The following is a 14,536-nucleotide window of genomic DNA, read 5'->3' as shown; positions in this document are numbered from 1 at the left end:
AGCCTTGGTGGTGCCCGGGGAGTGACTGCATTGAGGAGCAGGACTTCTGATGCCCTTACTGTGCTCACATGTGCAAAGATAATGTCTGTCATGGTCCTGGTGAGGTCCCTACCCACCGGATGGTGATAGAGAGAAGCCAGATTGAGTCCAACTAGTTTAAGCTTAGATGCAGTGATTACTGTAGTGTCTTTAGGGTGACTTCAGTCTCCGTGTTGCTCCATCTTCCAGGCTCTTCCCTCCCTCCTCTGCTCCTCTCTCCAAAGGTGCCTAGTGGAGGGGCCAATGGCAGAGGCTTTACAGGCAGTTGCAGGGGAAGGGCCCCCTGGCCTCCTCCTAGTCCGTGTGTGAACACTCTCCATGACCCCTAAGCTGTGGTCGGGCTGGCTTGGTGTTTTACTGTTCTCAGCTACCTATGCACTCCTAGTATGTTCTTTCTCAGCCTACTTGGGGGCCCTCTGCCCCTGCCTGTGGATCTGGGCCCCCCTTGCCTCTCTCTGTTATCACAGATACCTCTGAGTCCCTGCCACCCTTTCCCCCAAGGCCCTGGATAGGTTCCCCACGCTCCAGCCTTGGCTGCAGGGTTACTTGGTCCCCAGCCACATCAGAGCCCTGGAAGATCTCCTAGCTCAGGGGAGCAAAAGCAAGACCCTCCCTCTGCCTGTGCCTTAAACATCTTGGGGGTGGGGTATGGGGGGTTAGACTCCTCCCAGAGACGGCATGCTGGGGGAACAAGGGAGGTCCCGGGGCGTGCACCGCGGTCAGGAGTGCGGGTTCCACAGTCTCATAGGCCTGCTTCAGTCCCCGCTTTTGTACTGAGTGGTGGTGTGGCTTTAGGCCAGGGGTTTGACCACTGCCTAAGGTGGAGAAGGAGCCACACCTCATGGGATGTGGTGGTAGTCAGTGAGATTTTCAATAAAGCAAGCAGCTCCTTTTTGAGGCAGGAAAGCTAGCATGTGGAGGAAAGGAAAGAAGTATCCTTTGCTGGCGAAGCAAGGGGTGGTAGGATTCCTCTCTAAGAATTCTCACCTTGACCCCACCCTGTCCCCATGCAGCAAGTGAACTGGGCATGAGCTCAGTTTCTGCTTTTTCTTAATTTTTATTAGTATTTTCAATGACTGAAATGCCACCCTCTGATTTGGCCAGTGGTCATTTTAAAAAATAGAAAAATTTATGTTGCCTCAATTATCACATATCCTGGGGATGAAGTCAATTTATACAGTGATGAGTCGACATTAAAATAAAGGGGGTTGCTTCCTCTCTGGACTTGGATGCAGCAGGCAGAGATGTGGCTGAATGCACCAAGAAGGTTCGAATCGTTGTCAAACAGGGAACTGGTTATGGCACCTCTCTCAGGAAAATGGTGAAGAAATTTGAAATCAGCCTGCATACCAAGTACACTTGCTCCTCCTGTGGCAAAACTAAAATGAGGGATGAGCTGCTGAGGCTCTGCTGCTGTGGTGCCAGGACCAGCACCATCACCTCTGCTGTCTGTAAAGTCAGCTGTCAGATGAGTGGAGGCATGGAAGGACCTGTATACTCTCCACTACTGGAAACATGGCTGGCTGTGATAAATGGGTGAATTTATGTAACCAGGCAAAGAAGGGCCATGTGAGCCAGCACTGCTTCCTTGGGCAGATCCCAGGCACAGTGTGTTCTGTCTTGGGTCCACTGAGGGTAAAAGGGTGACTCCCCAGAGTCGGGATACCTTCCAAGTCCCTCTTCTGTCGCAGACTCTCCACTTTCCAAGCTCCTTCCTCTCTCAATAACCTGCCCCTAGGTGAATGTCCAGTTGCCTGCAGCTACCCTTGGCTGTAGCGAAGATTAAGGTAACCAGCTTTTTCCCAGAAAGTGTTACCCTGCCAGGCTTACATTGCAAGCCTTCTGCCATTAGCTGAAATGAAAGGCTTTTTCCTCTCCTTAGGGGATTTCAGATCTCCATAAGTAGGGGAGGAGATGTTCCATTCTTAGGACAATGGCCCTGGGCCAGTCAGTGCTCCTGGAGCTGTCCCAGACCTGGTGGTTATCGGGTGGCCCTTAGGGAACCCTGGATAGTGAGCCACAGCCTAAGAGTCCTCTGCTTCCTGAGACCAGGGTAGTCCAGCAGGATGGAAGAGAGCTGATGAAAAGGGGGGATGTCAGGCCTCTCTTTGCCAGGCTGTAATGTTCACTTCCCTCCCTATGGACAGTGCCACTTTTTTCTGTCTCCTCACATGTGTCCCTGCTTTGTCTGCCTTTGACCCCGAGACTCCTGGATACATACATTATCATACAAGTGACAGCAATTCAGCTCATATTTAATGATTTCTTTGTACCAACCTTCCTGGCCTTATTTCCTATACCCTACCTTCCCTCTCTCCCTATTTTATTTTTCCCTCTACTAATAAAATGTCTGCCAAGGAAATGTCATTAGAACCGTCCTTCTTGTTAATAGAGGCATTATTTTATAGGAAAGCCACGAGTCATTTTGGGAACATAAAACTCTGCATCGATAATATAACTAGAGCAGAAGAGTTGACTTGTGAATAAGAGCCCAAAAGAGAAATGAGAAACATTGTTTACTTAACTCCAGAGACTGGAGAAGTAAAGGGAACAATTTAATTGGAGGGCCATTCCTGATGGGGAATTTGGTCATGTCAGGAAAGCTGTAAGTCTGAGGGAAAATTTGGTAAAATCAAAGGGAGTTTTTTGTATAACAATACCATTCAAATGTCTGCACTCTTTTTGGAGGTAGACCCACGCAACTGAAATGAGGGCAGCCAGATTAAAATGTCAGGTTGCTGAGCTACAGGGGACTGCCCTCCCAAACAGGCGGTTTGACTCTGGTTACTTCTCTCCATGACTCCAGTTGTTTATGTACCTTGTAGAATCAAAGCAAGGCCATGTAACTCAAGAACAGACCAGTTTGCTATCAGTTTGCAGAAGTGTAGGTTGGGACTGATCCTTTTCATTCAACTTCTTTTTTAAAAAAACAGTTTTATGTTTTTGTCATAAGCCACCACAAAACCTAATCTGGAGGTGTGTATCGAAACAAAATGAAATAAAAATGTCCTTGCTGTCAGATGCTCCAGTTGCAAATTCTTCATGGCCCACACCTCATCTCTCTTAACTGCAAATTGAGGATAACCGACTCTACCCTGAATTCCAGGATCCCTTTGGCAGGCCTCAGTGGACCTCACTGCTTCTTCTCACTGTTCCCCACATGGAAGCTACAACCTTTTTCTTCCATGAGGCCAGTGCCCATCTTAGCCCCCAAACCAGGCCCTCTCCTCTTCCGCATTCACAGTGGGTGGCCCTTGTCATGGGATCTCTCTCATTTTGGCCTGTAATATATGTATTTACATATCTTTCTATTTCTCCACTGACACCATCTCCCAAGCCCCACATCATAGACTCTCAGAGGGCAAGAACTGGAGTTACTTATTTTTGTACTCCGTTGGGTGCTGAGAATAGTGTCCTGAATGTAATTAACACAATAAATAAATGTTGCTTGGTGATGGGTCAGAACTTTTTTATAAGGATATTATGAAGATCGTTGTACCAAAACCATTCATGGGATTTATCTGAGCCAGAGGGGATAGGAATTCCACAACCTATGAGATCAGCACCACTTTTTAATTGACTCACTCTCAGAACAAAGCTTTCATAATTTTTGGCATACTGGAGGACAATACTTCTGCAAATTTAAAAATTTTCTCTAATTTCAAACTTTCATAAAGTTAGAGAGAAGCTAGTTGACCCTTTATAAGCTTGGAGAAAGAGACTGCATCAGAATTTTTAAAAAAATGCTAGTAGAGCAATTTGGTCTGAATAGAAAGGGGGAAAAAAAAGACGACGACAATTCAGTTTCAATGGGCACATTTAAAAATTGTTTTCCTACTTAAAACAAGGCTCATGGCTTGCTCAACAACTCAGTTGACAAAGGGTATCAAACAGCTCTAGTTCTTCTTGCCAAACAATGATGCATACTCTGGCTATTAAAAGACAATCTATATAGGACAGGGAACTATATTCAGTATCTTGTAGTAACCTATAATGAAAAAGAATATGAAAACGAATATATGTATGTATATGTATGACTGAACTATTATGCTATACACCAGTAATTGACACAACATTGTAAACTGACTATACATCAATTAAAAAAAAAAGAAATTAAAAAAAAAAAGGAACATTTTCCCATGGGAAAAAAAAGACAATCTAAAGAGGCCCTGCTTATTTACTTCCCCCACCTAAGTCCTGAAAAGAATGGAGTCAGCTTTTTACAAACACATACAATATATCAAACTAAGAACAAAAAAAGATAGGGCAAAGGAAAATAAAAGTGGAATAATAAGATAAAGACAAGGATAAAGTTAGGATATAGAAATCTATGTCAGAAATTCTTCAATTTTTGAGTTTGGATCTGAGTTTCCTGGGGACCCAAATAAAGAAGGGAACACAATTGACTACACGTCACAGTGTGTTTAAAATCAAAGCCTAGTTCCTTAGGGCCTGCGTGCCAGTTACTGCCCCCACCTCTCAGTGGTTTTCTTCATTTAGGTTAGTTAGTCTGGTGCCTACCATGATGGGCCACGTGTCTCAAACTGTAAGCGGGTGCCCAGTTTAGATTGTGGACAAACTGTCTGTGAGCACAACACCCTTTCTTTTCAAGAGTCAACCCAATAAAGCTAGCTTTGTGAGAAAGATCAGATGGAGAAAAACTCATTCTCCATGACAGCATCATATGCAGGGTTCTCAGCAGTGATCATAGTTATGAGGGTTGCCTCCAAAAAGACCTTAGAAAAGTCCAAAGAGGCAAAACAGTCTTTAATATATTCTTGATGCCCGCCAGAAGCTATGGTATTCTCTGGTGCCTAAAGCCCCAGGCTGCTTTCCCCAGAGTCCTCTGTCATGTGCCCTGGCTCCACAATTGCCTTTCTCCCTTTTCCAAAGGGAAAGAAGAAGGATGGCACATTTCTCTGTTGGATAGCCATTAGGAGGAAAGCCACATAAGTAAAACAATTAATACAATGATGTGCATGACTGATATATACGCCACCCAGGAATAGATTGTATTTTTTTTAAGAGTGGCTTTTTAACCCATTTAAAACTCTAATTAACTTACTAGAAGGTTGATTGATTAATAGATTGTATGTGTAGAGCAGAGTTAGAGATTTTAAAACAGTGCCTTTAGTGACCATTTCATCATCCATAAAAGATGAAGGATTTAGCAACTTGACCTCCAACTACTAAAAATTTACTTCTGTTGCCCTAGTGATATGTGAAACATACTGGAGTCACTTAAGCAGTTCCCTCACCCAGCCTCAGTCTTCATTCATAAAGGGGATAACAATAGAGTTTACTTTAGGGAATTTGAACATAAAAGTAATAGGTTAGTATTTTCTCTTCCCTCTTTCCATATCACTCACCCTTCTTCCCTCCCTCATCCGTTTGTCAGATGTAAACCTGATAAACAACTGCTTTCATGCTTGAAATCGTATGTCCTCAAAAGCACCTTTCTTCCCACCCTGCCTGAAGTTGCTCTGTTTCTGGACAGTGTACTGTGTCTGCCCATGTATCATTCCTCTGCCCAACTTCCACATAAATCTTTCCTATTGCTGTTGTCTCATAATTAAGGCTATAAGTCTGATGGTTGGCTAGTTGTGCAAAGAGGTTAGATGTAGAGTACTCACTGCTTACCACCCAAGAGTTAGATGACCCATGCCCCATCTGCCCCAAACTGCTTTGTCCTATATCAGTTGCCAATGGGAGCAGAATTGTTGGCAGCAATCATCAAGGGACAGCACCTTGTGGAGATATTTATAGATGTATATATATTCATTCTGCACAGTTTTCATTATTGAGGCCCAAATTGTGCTTTACTTTGCCCTATGGGTAGCTAGGTTCCAGATAAGAGCATCTGGGTAATTTTGAGCTTCTCAATAACAATTTCCAATATTTTGAATATATTTTAAAATAGTAGCAAATAGTGACAAAGTACTTTGGCTAGGCAAGCCTTCCCAAATAATAACTATGACATTTGGAAAAAATTTTTAATAAAAATGACTATTAGAAAGTACTGAAGAATTACCAAAAGTAGAGAGAAACCAAACAAGAATCTACCCTGGTGAGATATACTATTTGCAGCAGCTTTTTGCTTTTGATAACTTCCCAATCTCTGTGCAGGTTAAGGGTAGCAAAAATCCAGTCTCACTGGGTTGAGGAATTAGGTAGCAGATTTTGGTGTGGGAGGAAAGGTTTAGAAAGTGAAGGAGACCTAGAGGCAGGGAATATCAAATTTGTAAAAAAACAAAAACAAAAAAAGAAAATCTTAGGCTGACCATTAGATAATGCACGTGTGAAGAGATCCCAAGGCCCTGATGTAAAAACAGCAGTTAGAAGCAAAACTAACAGCCTAAATTTCAGCTGTTGCCCACCACAAGGAAGATAAAGCTCGAAGTTTGAGTCCAATAATGCTAACTATCTTCTAAAACAAAAATCACTCTTTAGAGTAACATAACAGAATCCACAGTCCCCACACTGAAGCATTTGCAATGTCCAGTATGGAACTTTAAAAAAAAAAAGAAATACTAGCTATAAAGAAACAAGAAAATGTGACCCATACTTAAGAAGAAAAAAAGTTAATAAATTCCAATGCTGAGAAAATGCAATAGTAGACAAGAACTTTAAAGCTGCTATTATGTATGTTTAAGGACTGAAAGAAAAATATACATAATAAATGAACAGATGAGAAAACTCATTAGAGAAATAAACTATACAAATAAGACACATGGGAATTCTAAAGCAGAAAACTGTAACAATTGAAATAATAAATTCACTCAGTCGACTTAACAGTAGATCGGAGTTGGCAGACAAACAAGTTCATAACTCAAAGTTAATTCAATAGCAGTCCAATCTGAAGAACAGAGAGAAAAAAATTGAAGGAAAATAAACAGAGTCACAGAGACTTGTGGGATAATATCAAGTGGTCTAACACACATGTAATTGGAATCTCAGACAGAAAAGAAAATGGAGGGAAAAAAATCCGAAGAAGTAAAGATAAAAAAAATTTCCCAATTTAGTTACGGCTATAAATTTACAGATCCCAGGAAGTTGAACAAACCCTAAGTGGGATAAATAAAACACCTAGTGGGATAGAAAACCACATCTAGGCACAAAAACTTCTGTAATCCAAAGATTAGAAGAAAATTTTGAAAGCTTCCAGAGTGAAACAACACATTTTGTACAGGGGTACAATAATGCATATTACATTTTACTTCTAATAAGAAACAAAAGAGTCTAGAAGACAATGGAATAAAATATTTAAAGAACTGAAAGGAAAAAAACTCATTTACCTGTGAATTCTATCAAACATTTAACAAAGTAATATCAACTTTATACAGAATCCTTTAGAAAATAAAGGAAAAATAAATACTTCACATCTTCTATTAAGAGACCAGCATAATCCTGCTACCAAAATCTGACAAAGGCATTAACAGAAAAGAAAATTAAAGATCAACATACCTCATGAATATAAGATGCAAAAATTCTTAACAAAGTAATGTATCATGACAAAGGAAGTTTTAACCCAAGAATGCAAGGTTTGTTTAACATTTAAAATTTCAATAAATGTATTCCACACTAGAAACAGAATAACAGATTATCACAATAGATGCAAAAAAGGCATTTGACAGAACTCAACACTCATTCCTGAATTAAAAAAAAAAAACTCTGAAAATTTGGAATAGAACATTCTCAATCTGATAAAGCATACCTGTGAAAAACAACAAATGCCATATCTATTGTTGTACAGAATACTTTCCTCTAAGATTAGGGAATGTCTGCATTTATCATTTCTATTCAATGTTACATTGGTGGTGTCAACCATTGTTATAAGGCAAGAAATGAAATTAAAGTTAGAAAGATTAGGAAAGACGAAGTAAAACTGTCTCTACTTGCATATGTCATAATTGTTTATACAGAAAATTCCAAGGAATCAGCAATAATAACAGCAAAAATGTGAAACTAAGAAATGAATTTAGCAAGGTCTCAAGATAGAAAATCTATAAACATAGGTAACTTGTACTTTTGTATACTAGCAGAAAATAATTGGAATATAAAATAAAAACCCAAAACAATTTCATTTAAAGTAGCAGTAAATTATAAAATGTTTTAGGAATGAATGTAACAGAAGACCTCTACATGGTTGCAAAGCCTCTGCCCTGAAAACTATGAAACACTGAAGAGGGAAGCTAAATAAGTGGAAAGTTATACTATGTTCATATATTGGGTGATTTAATGTGTTTAAAATGTCAATTTCCCAAACATTAATATACAGATCCAATGAATCTCAATTGTAATCCCAGCAGAATTATGATTTTATTATAGAAATTGAAAAATAATTATAAAATGTATATAAAAATGCAAAAGACCTAAAATTGCTGAAACATTCTTGGATAGGAACAAAGGAGTAGACTCAATAATGATCCCCTAAAGATGTTCATGTCCTAATCTCCAGAACCTGTGAGTATGTTACCTTATTAGGCCAAAGAGACTTTGAAGATGAATTAAGGATCTTGAGATGGGACAGTATCCTGGATTACTCTGGCAAAATGAATATGAGGGTCCCTATAAGAGGGACAACAGGATTAGAGTGAGAGAAGGTGATACGATATCAGAAGCAGAGATTGGATTGACATGGCCATGAGCCAGAGAACACAGGCAGCCTTTACAAGCTGAAAGAGATGAGAAATGGATTCTACCCTGGAGCCTCAGAGGGAAACAGCCCTGAAAACATCTTGATGTTAGCCCTTTAACACTCACCTCAGACCTGTGACCTCAAGAACTTTAAGAGAATAAATTTGTGTTGTTTTAAGCCACTAAGATTGGGATAATTTGTTACAACAGCATTAGGAAACTATAAAAGACATACACTTTGAAGCTACAGTAATTAAAAACAATGTGGTATTGGTATAAAGATAGTCACAACAATCAACAAAACAAAACAGAATCCAGAAATTGAGCCTCACATCTACAGATTATTGATTTTTCACAAAAGTGTCAAAGTAATTTAATGAGAAAAGGAAAGTGTTTTCAAAATGGTGCCAGGATAACTGGATATGCACATTTTGAAAGTGAACCTCGATTTCACATAACACACAAAAATTATTTTGAGATGGACTATAGATGTAAACATAAAAGCTAACCACAGAGTATGTACAAGGAAACTCAGAATAATATCTTGACATCCTTGGGTTTGGCAGAAATTGCTCAGACAGGACACAGAAAGGAATAACCATAAAAGAAAATAATTAACAAGTTAGTCTTCATCAAAATTAAAATATTCTTCTCATCAAAAGACATTAATAAAATGAATAGAAGTACAGACTAGAAAATATTCACGAAACATGCATCTGACAAAGAATATATAAAAGAACTCCTACAGCTCCATAATAAAAAATAAACAACTCAATTGGTATAAAAAGACAAAATATTTGAACAGACATTTCAGAAATGAAGACACACACTTAACCAACAGCATATGAAAAAGTACTCAACCTCATCAGGAAAATGCAAATGAAAACCACAATGAGATACTACCACATATCCATCAGAAATGGCTAAAATTTAAAAGACTGATAAGGCTAAATGTTAGTGATAATATGGAGTAACTGGAATTCTCATATGTTGATATATAAAGTTGGATATATGTTGGACTATAAAATGGTACAACCACTTTGGAAAATCGCTTGACAGTGTCATGCAGTTAACATACAGCTACACTTTGACTTAGTAATTTCATTCCCAGGTGTTTATCCAAGAGAAGTACACACACACACACACACACAAAATCAAAAGAACCAAAAAATATTTGTACAAGAATATTCATAGCAGGTTTTTTCACAATAGCCAAAGGCTGAAAGCAACTCACTCTCTATCAACCAGATAGTAAGACCCATGCCACAATGGTTCTTCCACTATAAGAACCAATATTCTCACAAGGGAATACTACTGAGCAATCATCAAGAAGGAATTACTCAACAAAATGAATGAACCTCACGAACACTGTGATGAGTGAAAGAAGGCAGATTCAAGAGTATGTTTCCATTTATGTGATGTTCTAGAACAGGAAAGAATAATCAAAAGTTAAAAAAACCAAAACAATGGCTTATCTATGAATGGGAGATGACTTAGAGGAGACATGAGGGAACTTTCTGGGGAGATGGAAATGTTCTGTATTGTGATAGGGGCGTCGATTACATGGGAGTATTCATTTGTCAAAATTGTACAGGTAAGATTTGTGTATTTTAATGTGTAGAAATTAACCTAAAAGAACTAACAATAACAATTATAATTGAGTGTGTGTGTGGGGGGTCGAGATACAGATGAAAGAAGAATGGCAGGATATTAATAATTGTTGAAGCTGGAGGTTGGATACATGAAGATTCATTTTTTTGTTCACTTTGTATGCACTGGAAATTTTCCATAGTAGAAGTTTTAAAAATATAATAGTCTGACTACAGCAAGACCCACTGAACATTATCTAGTATTTTTAACTAGCTGGAGGTTAAAAATGAGAAATTAAGTGGGTTTCATCATGAATGTGTTTCTCTTCATTTCTTTGATCATTTTCATTTGTTTTAAATAGAAGAGAGGTCATCACTATAATGCAATCTTAATACTGAACTTTGTAACTAACATTTCCTTGGAGCAGAGACTATAAGGAATTCTAATTTCATTACAAGGTTCACAAGTCTTCATGTTAGCAAATTATACAAGAATATATTTGATAAACCCAAAACATTAAGTTGTCAAATGTTTTTTTAAAAATCCCACTCAACTATACACTTAAAAATTGTTAAGATGTTATGTGTATTTTACCACAATTTTAAACATTTATGTAAGCAAAGAAGTTCCAAATGAAGAGATGAGATGGTTTTCTTTTTCCTTCATGTACTCAATATTCATTTATCTTGCCCTTGGATGTCACGTGATACCCATTATGACAGTTCCTGTAAATAGAATACTTTTGAAAATATTTCAAATAGTTATCCTCACGTTCCCAACAAGCAAAGATCCAGGATACCAATATTCCCTGAAATTTATAAATATAAATGTTTCATGAACAGTTGTTTCATCTGTAAACTTCTTGATTAGTTTGTTTAATTTTAGCAGCTTATTTTGTATCAGCCTTTTGATTTCATAATTTAAAACCCCAATTTTGGGGTGAAGAAGAAGAAATAGGATGGCTTCATGTATAAAGAACATTTCAGAATAAATTCACTGAAGCAATCCTTAGAGAAAGAGGTGGCATTGTAGAACTCAACTTTTTATAACATTTTAATTTGGATTTTCTTCAAGTGTGCAAGCTCTCACACTGGAATGTCTCTGGCTGGGCTACTGGGGTGGTTTTGAAATCTCTTTTTTCCGGGGAGCATGGTGGTTTTAGAAACAGAACAGATATCCCCCCAGGGCAGCTTTGGGCAACCAGGCAGCAGGAACGACTCAGCAGCCTTGGCCAGGTAGTAGGACTGGAGTGAGAGTTTTCTGGAATGAAGGAACACCCACTACTATTTTCCATGTTGAGTCATTTGGTTGGAAATGTCAAGTCTTGAGACAAATAATCTGATTGACTGAGCTTGGGTCCTGAACCTGCCCCTGGCTGTTCAGGGTAGGGGTTGGAGAGGAGGGGTGTGGATATTGTGACAGGAAGTCTCTGCCAGAAAGAACCTCCAGGAACTCCTTGTCAGTGACAGGACAGAGTGTCTCCAATTACTGTACATAATGGAGGAAATAAAATTTACAAAAGGAAATAGGGTGTTGTTACAGTGGGAGAATAGATGGGTCCACTTTTTAGCAGGAAAGTGGTTCAGGACGGATTTCCTAATATGGCCACACATTAATCATCCATTTCAGGCTCCTCCAGTCCAAGAAGATGACCATGCCTTATGGCATTCTCAATCACCCTGGCAATACTAGACACTGAGTGGGTAGATGAGGATACTTTGGGCTGCAGGGAAAACCTCAACTCAACTGGCTCAAACAGTACAAAAAGTATTATTTCACATAGCAAGTAATCCTGAGATAGGATGGGTTGGTTGAGTCAGTGCCTAAGTAATGTTATCAGTGATCTGGGTTAATTTCATCTTTCTGTTCTGCCATTTTAAGTGTGTCAGTCATTGAATGGCTGCAGCAGCTCCAGGATTCATCCCCACACACCACTTAACCAGTGGCAAAACAAAGGGATTATTGTGTCCTTGTGTCTCTCTTTAAGAGTTAAAAAACTTTTCTCAGAAGTCCCTCAGCAGATGTTTTTTCGTGCCTCGCTGGTCAGAACTGGGTCTCATGACTTTTTTGCCAATTACTCTGAAGGAAAATGGAATTTCCACAACTGGCTTAATCAAGATAGCTGAGAATGGGGCCAGCCTTCCCCAAACTCATGGCCACAAAGAGTAAAATGGACAATTGGACAAAGTTGGGTGAGGTTTTGTAGACATTTGTCACATGTGTGGCTCCCTATATTTGAAAATTTTCCCACATTATTAGTTGCAAGGTGGAAGCAAAATTCACCTTCCCAGTTGGCAGCTAAGTTTGGGTGCAGGTATGTTACCTGGGATCCACCAACCAGACACACTTGCACAAGACTTGAATTTAGAACGAGGAAAAGTGAGGCATCAGTTGCCACTTTTTTGATTGAAGCTGGAGGAGCATTGCAGAAAGACTACGGTTTTTAGACACAGCTGAGCAGTAACATCTGTGCATCACGTCCGTGTTGTAGGTGGCAGTGGCCATGGGTCTTCACTGGAGCAGTTTGGTGGTATGATTTGGGTATTGTTCCAGGTTATATTGTCTTTAAGTCTGATTTTCGAGCCCTCCTGGGGATTGTGCGAGCTCCCATGTGTCCTTAAATAAACTCCTTTCTAGCTTAAGCTAGCTTGAGTTGGTTCTGTTGTTCGTTCCCAGGAACTCTGCAAGGAAGAAGTGAGGAATGGCTGTTGGGTAGGGAAAGTAGTATCTACTACAGTAGGGGATCAGTAGGTGGCTGGCTTGCATAACACCAGGGGGCTGTATTCTGTGGGGTGCACCCCACTTACAGAGAATAAAATGTGAATGATGCCCCATAAGTTGTGCCCTGGAGCTGAAACTGGCTTCCTTTCTCCACCGTCCTCCTTGGGGTGGCTCAAAGACCACTACCTCTCTCTGGAAATCTGGTCTTACTGTCTCTCTTTTTAAGCATTTCCAAATAGCTTCATACCCTGAGCATTCCCTCCCTGGCCTAATGGGTAGGTCTAACTTAATACTGTGTGGGAGAAATCACAGATCAGTCTAGCCAAGTCAAGCCAGGCATAAATAAAGAGGCTAAAAAAAAGAGAGAGATGCTATATACTCGTGATTTTGTATCCTCTTACAAATAACTAAAAGGAAATGATCTTTCTCTGCAATTTACCTAACATTTTTATTAAACAAACAAATTTATGGTAACTTTAATGAAACTTTCAGTAACAGAAGGAAAACCTGTACTTAGATTCTGCCCCTCCCCCTGCCTTAACACAGCTACCTGTGTTCTTAACATTGTATTATTTGCATATCTCAATGCCTTTCTCAGTACAACTTATTTTAGTTAACCACCAACCACTCCCACTGGATATGTAGGGGGCTTCCAAACTTAGAAATATTGTATTAATTTCACATTAAGCAGGTGTAAAACATTGTCCTGTCTCTGAATAATGCAAATCACTGAATCAGATAAACATCTGAATGGCTCCGCTGGGCACTGCAGTTTTGCATTGCCCCAGCAGCCTGTGAGTGGACCAGTTTTGCTACACCATCGCCAGCAACAAGTATGTTTAAAATATCTTACTAATTTAATAGAAGCAAAATGGAACTTTGTTGTTCTTTTATTTTGTATATTTTAATTATTATTGAGGTTTTCCTGCAATTCTGATTGTGAAGACACCCTCATTCAGCATTGTTGTAGAATGTTCCAAGACCGAGTCAGCACCAGGCTCATGGGTTGTAAATTCTATAACGATGTGCACATTATCAAGAATGTTTCAGAAAGTGCCATGTGGTTTTTTTCAGGAGCTGATTTTAGGCAGAATTAATCCTTTTAGAGGGTTATTATATTGGATTGTCCTAGTTATTATGTCAAAGGGTAGCTTGGGGGAAGGGAATTTCTTCATTTGTCTGAACATTGCTAAACATTTAATTTCAAAACTTCTGCTTACTGCATAATGAAAAATGTTCACTGAACTTGTGGCAGTAAACTGTATTTTTGACATTTGAAAAATCTGAAATAGATTAATATTACAGAATTACACTGGTTCTCGGTAACATCTCTTCCCAAAAATAAAACAGCTATTTTTTTAGATAAATGACTCCTCCTCTTTTTGTCTTATTTTCTCTGCTGCAAACATAAGCAGTCACTTTAAAAAATTAACCATTGAAAGAAATTTACATCTTGGCAAACATGGCTGAATTTTGAATGCTAGTATAGAATTTCTTACAGAAAGCTGGGGTCTTGGAAAACAGAATATTTTTTTTTGAACTGCCTTTT

General features: G+C 39.1%; 1 protein-coding gene across 1 annotated transcript in view; it reads left to right on the top strand.

Annotated features, from left to right (window-relative positions):
* The window catches only part of ARMC2 (armadillo repeat containing 2), a 203,383-nt gene that overhangs the window by 87,329 nt on the left and 101,518 nt on the right, over positions 1-14,536 (top strand). The gene's annotated exons all lie outside the window — the stretch shown is intronic.

The sequence above is a fragment of the Camelus bactrianus genome, chromosome 8, assembly GCF_048773025.1.
Source record: "Camelus bactrianus isolate YW-2024 breed Bactrian camel chromosome 8, ASM4877302v1, whole genome shotgun sequence".
NCBI lineage: Eukaryota > Metazoa > Chordata > Mammalia > Artiodactyla > Camelidae > Camelus > Camelus bactrianus.
This window is presented reverse-complemented; position numbering and strand designations above follow the sequence as displayed.